Consider the following 7,432-nt stretch of genomic DNA (forward strand, 5'->3'; position numbering starts at 1 on the left):
GGATTGAGGACGAGGACTGAGGGTTGAGTATTGATGTTCGAGGTCTGAGGATTGGGGATTGCTGATTGAGAATTGAGGATTGAGGATTGACGATTGAAGATTGAGGATTGGGTATTGAGGATTGAAGAATGAGGACTGAGGATTGAGGATTGAGGATTGAGGATTGAGGATTGAAGATTGAGTATTGAGGACTGAAGATTGAGGATTGATGACTGACGATTGAGAATTGAGGATTGATGATTGCGGATTGAGGATTGAAGATTGAGTGTTGAGGATTGAATATTGAGGATTGAGAATTGACAACTGATTGTTGAGCACTTAGGTCTGAAGATTGAGGATTCAGGATTGAGGATTCAGGATTGAGGTTTGAGGACTGAGGATTGAGGATTGATTATTGCGGATTGAACATTGAGGATTGAGGATTGAGGATTGAGGACTGAGGATTGAGGACTGAAGATTGAATATTGAATATTGATGATTGAAGATTGAGGATTGAGGATTGAGGGCTGTGGATTGAGGACGAGGTCTGATGGATGATTATTGATGTTTGAGGTCTGAGGATTGAGGATTGAGGATTGAGGATTGAGAATTGAGGATTGAGGATAGAGGATTCAAGATTGAGGATTGGGTATTGAGGATTGAAGAATGAGGATTGAGTATTGAGGATTAAGAATTGCGGATTGAGGATTGAGGATTGAAGATTCAGTATTGAGGATTGAAGATTGAGGATTGAGGATTGAGGATTGAGGATTGAGGATTGAAGATCGAGTATTGAGGATTGAAGATTGAGGATTGAGGATTGAGGGTTGTGGATTGAGGAAGAGGACTGAGGGTTGAGTATTGATGTTCGAGGTCTGAGGATTGGGGATTGCTGATTGAGAATTGAGGATTGAGGATTGAGGATTGAAGATTGAGGATTGGGTATTGAAGATTGAAGAATGAGGATTGAGGATTGAGGAATGAGGATTGAGGATTGAAGATTGTGTATTGAGGATTGAACATTGAGGATTGAGGATTGAGGATTGAGGATTGAGGATTGAGGATTGAAGGTTGAGGATTGGGGATTGGGGATTGACGATTGAGTATTGAGGATGGAGGATTGAGAATTGAGGATTGAGGATTGAATGTTGAGTATTCAGGATTGAAGATTGAGGATTGAGGGTTGAGGATTGAAGATTGAGGATTGAGGATTGAGGATTGAAGATTGAGGTTTGAAGATTTAGTATTGATGAGTGAAGATTGAGGATTGAGGATTGAGTGTTGAGGATTGAGGACGAGGACTGACGGTTGAGGGTTGAGGTTTGTGGATTGAGGATTGAGGATTGATGACTGGGAATTGAGGATTGAGGATTGAGCATTGAGGATTGAAGATTGAGGACTGGGGATTGAGGATTGAAGAATGAGGATTGCGGATTGAGGATTGATGATTGGGGATTGTAGATTGAGCATTCAGGATTGAAGATTGAGTATTGATGATTGAAGATTGAGGATTGAGGATTGAGGGTTGAGGACGAGGACTGACGGTTGAGGGTTGAGGTTTGTGGATTGAGGATTGAGGATTGATGACTGGGAATTGAGGATTGAGGATTGAGCATTGAGGATTGAAGATTGAGGACTGGGGATTGAGGATTGAAGAATGAGGATTGCGGATTGAGGATTGATGATTGGGGATTGTAGATTGAGCATTCAGGATTGAAGATTGAGGATTGAGGATTGAGGGTTGAGGACGAGGTCTGACGGTTGAGGATTGAGGTTTGAGGATTGAGGGTTGAGGACTGAGGACTGAGGATTGAGGATTGAGGATGGAGCATTGAGGATTGAAGATTAAGGACTGGGGATTGAGGATTGAAGATTGAGGATTAAGGATTGAGGATTGGGGATTGAGGATCTAGGATTGAAATTTGATTATTGAGGATTGAAGACAGAGGATTGAGGATTGAGGATTGAGAGTTGAGAATTGAGGATAAGGACTGAGGGTTGAGGATTGAGGTTTGAGGAATGAGGATTGAGGATTGGGGATTGAGGATTTAAGATTATGTATTGATGATTGAAGATTGAGGATTGAGGATTGAGGGTTGAGGATTGAGAACGAGGACTGACGGTTGAGGACTGTGGTTTGAGGATTCAGGAATGAGGACTGAGAATTGAGGATGAGGACTGAGGGTTGAGGATTGAGGTTTGAGGAATGAGGATTGGGTGTTGAGGATTGAGTATTGAGGATTGAGGATTGAGTATTGAAGGTTGAGGATTGATGACTGAGGATTGAGGATTGAGGATTGAGGATTGAGGATTGAGGATTGAAGAATGACGATTGAGGAGTGAGGATTGAGGATTGAGGATTGAAGATTGTGTATTGAGGATCGAAATTGAGGATTGAGGATTGAGGATTGAGGACTGAGGATGGAGGATTGAAGAGAGAGTACTGAGTGTTGAGGATTGAGTGTTGAGAATTGATGTTTGAGGATTGAGATTTGATTATTGATTTTTGTGGATTGTGTACTGCACGATGAGAATTCAGGATATTCGATTGAGTATTGAGAATTGAGGATTGATGGTTGAGTATTCAGGATTGATGGTTGAGGGTTGTGTGTTGAATATTGAGGATTGAGGATTGAGGATTGAGGTTTGAGGATTGAGAATTGAAGAATGAGGATTGAGGATTGAGGATTCAGGATTGATGATTGGGGATTGAAGATTGAGTATTGAGGATTGAAGATTGAGTATTGATGATTGAAGATTGAGGATTGAGGATTGAGTGTTGAGGGTTGAGGACGAGGACTGACGGTTGAGGACTGAGGTTTGAGGATTGAGGGTTGAGGACTGAGGACTGAGGATTGAGGATTGAGGATGGAGCATTGAGGATTGAAGACTGAGGACTGGGGATTGAGGATTGAAAATTGAGGATTAAGGATTGAGGATTGGGGATTGAGGATCTAGAACTGAAAATTGATTATTGAGGATTGAAGATTGAGGATTGAGGATTGAGGATTGAGAATTGACAATTGAGGATAAGGACTGATGGTTGAGGATTTAGGTTTGAGGAATGAGGATTGAGGATTGAGGATTGAGGATTGAAGATTGAGTACTGATGATTGAAGATTCAGGATTGAGGATTGAGGGTTGAGGATTGAGGACGAGGACTGACGGTTGAGGATTGTGGTTTGAGGATTGAGGATTGAGGATTGAGAATTGCGGATGAGGACTGAGGTTTGAGGATTGAGGTTTGAGGAATGAGGGTTGAGGATTGGGGATTGAGGATTGAGGTTTTAGGGTTGAGTATTGAAGGTTGAGGATTGATGACTGAGGATTGAGGATTGCGGATTGACGATTGAGGATTGAGGATTGAGGGTTGAAGGTTGAGTGTTGAGGATTGAAGGTTGAGGATTGACGATTGAGGATTGAGGATTGAGGATGATGGCTGAGGTTTGAGGTTTGAGGTTTGAGTATTGAATCCTGAGATTTCAGGATGTTCTATTGAGTATCGAGAATTGAGGATTGATGCTTTAGTATTGAGGATTCAGGATTGAGGATTGAGGATCGAGAATTGAAGATTGAGGATTGATGATTGAGGATTGAGAATTGAGGATTGAAGATTGAGGACTGGGGATTGAGGATTGAAGATTGAGGATTAAGGATTGAGGATTGGGGACTGGGGATCTAGGATTGGAGATTGATTATTGAGGATTGAAGATTGGGGGTTGAGGATTGAGGGTTGAGAATTGAGAATTGAGGATGGGGACCGAGGGTTGAGGATTGAGGTTTGAGATACGCGGATTGAGGATTGAGGATTGTGGACTGAGGATTGACGATTGAGTATTGAAGATTGAGGATTGATGACTGAGGATTCAGGATTGAGGATTGATGATTGCGGATTGAGTATTGGAAATTGAGTATTGAGGATTGAATATTGAGGTTTGAGGATTGAGGATTGAGGATTGAAAGTTGAGTATTGTGGACTGAAGATTGAGGATTGAGGATTGACGATTGAGGATTGAGGATTGAGGTTTGAAGATTGACGATGAGGGCTGAGGGTTGAGGATTGAGGTTTGAGGTCTGAGGACTGAGGAGTGAGGATTGAGAATTGAGGATTGAGGATTGAGGATTGAAGATTGAGGATTGGGAATTGAGGCTTGAAGAATGAGGATTGAGGATTGAGGATTGAGGATTGGGGACTGAGGATTGGATATTCAGGATTGAGGATTGAGGATTAAGGATTGAGGATTGAGGATTGAAGATTCAGTATTGAGGATCGAAGATTGAGAATTGAGGATTGAGGATTGAACATTGAGGACTGAGTGTTGAGGGTTGAGTGATGAGAATTGATGTTTGTGGATAGAGATTTGAAGATTGCTGATTGAGTATTGAGTATTGAAAACTGTGAATTGAGGATATTATACTGAGGATTGTGGACTGACAACTGATTGTTGAGGACTGAGGGCTGAAGATTGATGATTCAGGTTTGAGGATTCAGAATTGAGGTTTGAGGACTGAGGATTGAGGATTGAAGATTGAGTATTGAGGATTGAAGATTGAGGATTTAGGTTGAGGATTGAGGATTGAGGATGAGGTCTGAGGGTTGAGGATTGAGGTTTGAGGACTGAGGTCTGAGGATTGAGTATTGAGAATTGAGGATAGAGGATAGAGGATTGAAGATTGAGGATTGGGTATTGAGGATTGAAGAATGAGGATTGAGGATTGAGGATCCAGGATTGAGGATTGAATATTGAGTATTGAGGATTGAAGACTGACGATTGAGGATTGAGGATTGAGGATTGAGGATTGAGAATTGAGGATTGATCATTGAGTATTGATGATCGAAGATTGAGGATTGAGGATTGAGGATTGAGGATTGAGGATTGAAGATTGAGGATTGGGGACTGAGTGTTGAGGGTTGTGTGATGAGCATTGATGTTTGTGGATAGATATTTGAAGATTGCAGATTGAGCATTGAGTATCCAAAACTGTGAATTGATGATATTCTATTGAGGATTGAGAATTGACAACTGATTGTTCAGGACTGAGGGCTGAAGATTGAGGATTCAGGATTGAGAATTCAGAATTGAGGATTGAGGACTGAGGACTGAGGATTGATGATTGAGTATTGATGATCGAAGATTGAGGATTGAGGATTGAGGATTGAGTATTGAAGATTGAGGATTGATGACTGAGGATTCAGGATTGAGGATTGATGATTGCGGATTGAGTATTGAAAATTGAGTATTGAGGATTGAATATTGAGGATTGAGGATTGAGGATTGAGGATTGAAGGTTGAGTATTGTGGATTGAAGATTGAGGATTGAGGATTGACGATTGAGTATTGAGGATTTAGGTTTGAGGATTGACGATGAGGGATGAGGGTTGCGGATTGAGGTTTGAGGTCTGAGGACTGAGGATTTAGGATTGAGAATTGAGGACTGAGGATTGATGATTGAAGATTGAGGATTGGGTATTGAGGATTGAAGAATGAGGATTGAGGATTGAGGATTGAGGATTGGGGACTGTGGATTGGATATTCAGGATTGAGGATGGAGGATTGAGGATTGAGGATTGAGGATTGAAGATTCAGTATTGAGGATCGAGGATTGAGGATTGAGGATTGAGGATTGAGGAGTGAGGATTGAATATTGAGGATTGGGAACTGAGTGTTGAGGGTTGTGTGATGAGAATTGATGTTTGTAGATAGATATTTGATGATTGCAGATTGAGCATTGAGTATTGAAAACTGTGAATTGATGATATTCTATTGAGGATTGAGAATTGACAACTGAATGTTGAGGACTGAGGGCTGAAGATTGAGGATTCAGGATTGAGAATTCAGAATTGAGGATTGAGGACTGAGGACTATGGATTGAAGATTGAGTATTGAGGATTGAAGATTGAGGATTAAGGACTGAAGATTGAGGATTGAGGATTGACGATTGAGGATTGAGTATTGAGGTTTGAGGATTGACGATGAGGGCTGAGGGTTGAGGTTTGAGGTTTGAGTTCTGAGGACTGAGGGTTGAGGATTGAGGATTGAGGGTTGACGCTTGAGGATTGAGGGTTGAGGATGGAGGATTGAAGATAGAGGACTGAGTGTTGAGGATTGAGTGTTGAGAATTGATGTTTGAGGTTTGAGATTTGATTATTGAATAGTGTGGATTGAGTATTGAACCACGAGAATTCAGGATACTCTATTGAGTATTGATAATTGAGGATTGATGGTTGAGTATTGAGGATTGGTGGTTGAGGGTTGTGTGTTGAATATTGAGGATTGAGGATTGAGGATTGAGGATTGAAGATTGAGGATTGAATATCAAGAATTGATGATTGAAGATTGAGGATTGAGGATGAAGTGTTGATGATTGAGGACGAGGACTGACGGTTGAGGATTGAGGTTTGAGGATTGAGGATTGAGGATTGAGGACTGAGGATTGAGGATTGAGGATTGAGCATTGAGGATTGAAGATTGAGGATTGGGTATTGCGGATTGAACATTGAGGATTGAGGATTGAGGATTGTGGACTGAGGATTGAGGATTGAGGATTGAGGCTTGAGGATAGAGGATTGAGGATTGAAGATTGAGGATTGAGGATCCAGGATGAGGGCTGAAGGTTGTGGATTGAGGTTTGAGGACTGAGGACTGAGGATTAAGGGTTGAGAATTAAGGATTGAGGATTGAGAATTGAAGATTGAGGATTGGGTATTGAGGATTGCAGAATGAGGATTGAGGATTGGGTATTGAGGATTGAGGATTGAAGATTGAGGACTGAGGATTGAGGATTGAGGATTGAGGATTGAAAATTGAGGATTGAGGATTGAGGATTGAGGATTGAGTATTCAGGATTGAGGATTGAGGATTCAGGATTGAGGATTGAAGACTGACGATTGAGGGTTGGGGATTGAGGATTGAGGATTGAGGATTGAAGATTGAGTATTGAGGATTGAAAATTGAGGATTGAGGATTGAGTATTCAGGATTGAGGATTGAAGAATGAGGATTGAGGATTGAGGATTGAGGATTGAAGATTGCAGATTGAGCATTGAGGATTGAAGATTGAGGATTGAGGATTGAGGATTGAGGATTGAGGATTGAAGATTGAGTATTGTGGATTGAAGACTGACGATTGAGGATTGAGGACGGAGGATTGAATATTGAGTATTGAGGATTGAAGATTGAGGATTGAAAATTGGGGATTGAGGATTGAGGATTGAGGATTGAGGATTGAGGATTGAGGATTGAGGATTGAAGATTGAGTATTGAGGATTGAAGATTGAGGATTGATGATTGAGGATTGAGGATTGAGGATTGAGGATGAGGGCTGAGGGTTGAGGATTGAGGTTTGAGGACTGGGGACTGAGGATTGAGGATTGAGAATTGAGGATTGAGGATTGAGGATTGAAGACTGAGGATTGGGTATAGAGGATTGAAGAATGAAGATTGAAGATTGTG

Source organism: Calliopsis andreniformis, unplaced genomic scaffold (genome assembly GCF_051401765.1).
Source record: "Calliopsis andreniformis isolate RMS-2024a unplaced genomic scaffold, iyCalAndr_principal scaffold0091, whole genome shotgun sequence".
NCBI lineage: Eukaryota > Metazoa > Arthropoda > Insecta > Hymenoptera > Andrenidae > Calliopsis > Calliopsis andreniformis.